Raw genomic sequence first — 1,064 nt, forward strand, 5'->3', positions numbered from 1 at the left:
TGTTGATGGAATTAATGATTGATAAATAACATTTCTTCAAGAGCTTTCCTTTGCAAAAGCATTTACCAAGCAACTTGAGCATTTGGATTATGCCATAGACTCCTTCTCTATCATCAAAGCCTATCACTATACTTATACAAAGTAGGTGTTCACTACATGTTTGTCAAACTGGTTTTTAAAAAAAGTTGATTGATTCATCTTGATAAAGCAAATATGGAATGCTTTAGAAGTGTAGTCCTATTAGTCTTAGTGTTCAGTTAAGGTCCCATATATCAGGCACTGGGTTAGGTATTGAGAATACAAAGACAATGAAAACAACCCTTGAATTCAAAGAACTTAAAGTATTATGGGAAGGAGAATAAGGGTCAATATATACACAGATGAATAAATTCTCTCTTTCTCTCTCCACACACACACACACACATACACACTCAGATATACACATATATATATATATATATATTCATACATTCAAAAAATACATAGTTATTGGTTAGGGTGGGGCACTAACAACTGGTGAGATCAAAATAGCCCCTTACAGGAAATAGTACTTAATCTGAGTTTTGAGGGGAGATAATGATTTCAAAAAGATCATGAGAGGGCAAACGTTTTAGGAATGGAGGACACCTAGTGAAAAGGGATAATGGCAGCAGAAGGAATGTTATGAAATCAAAGAGTTACTTTTTTTCTTTTTTTTAAACCCTTACCTTCCGTCTTGGAGTCAATACTATGTATTGGCTCCAAGGCAGAAGAGTGGTAAGGGTAGGCAATGGGGGTCAAGTGACTTGCCCAGGGTCACACAGCTGGGAAGTGTCTGAGGTCAGATTTGAACCTAGGACCTCCTGTCTCTAGGCCTGGCTCTCAATCCACTGAGCTACCCTGCTGCCCCCCAGAGAGTTACTTTTTAAAATTTATTTTTATTTATTTCACTAAAGAGTTTCCATTTCCATATAAAAGAATTTTTAACATTCATTTTTTGAAGGTTTGAATTCCATGCCTGCTTCGGCAGCACATTTGCTAAAATTGGAATGATACAGAGAAGCTTAGCATGGCCCTGTAAAAGG

The 1,064-nt window shown here is 36.7% G+C and overlaps 1 pseudogene; it reads left to right on the forward strand.

The window, feature by feature from the left end:
- Positions 1-995: 995 nt before the first annotated feature.
- On the forward strand, positions 996-1,064 carry LOC123255302 (annotated as a pseudogene; the record flags this gene model as incomplete).

This window comes from Gracilinanus agilis, unplaced genomic scaffold, assembly GCF_016433145.1.
Source record: "Gracilinanus agilis isolate LMUSP501 unplaced genomic scaffold, AgileGrace unplaced_scaffold42861, whole genome shotgun sequence".
NCBI lineage: Eukaryota > Metazoa > Chordata > Mammalia > Didelphimorphia > Didelphidae > Gracilinanus > Gracilinanus agilis.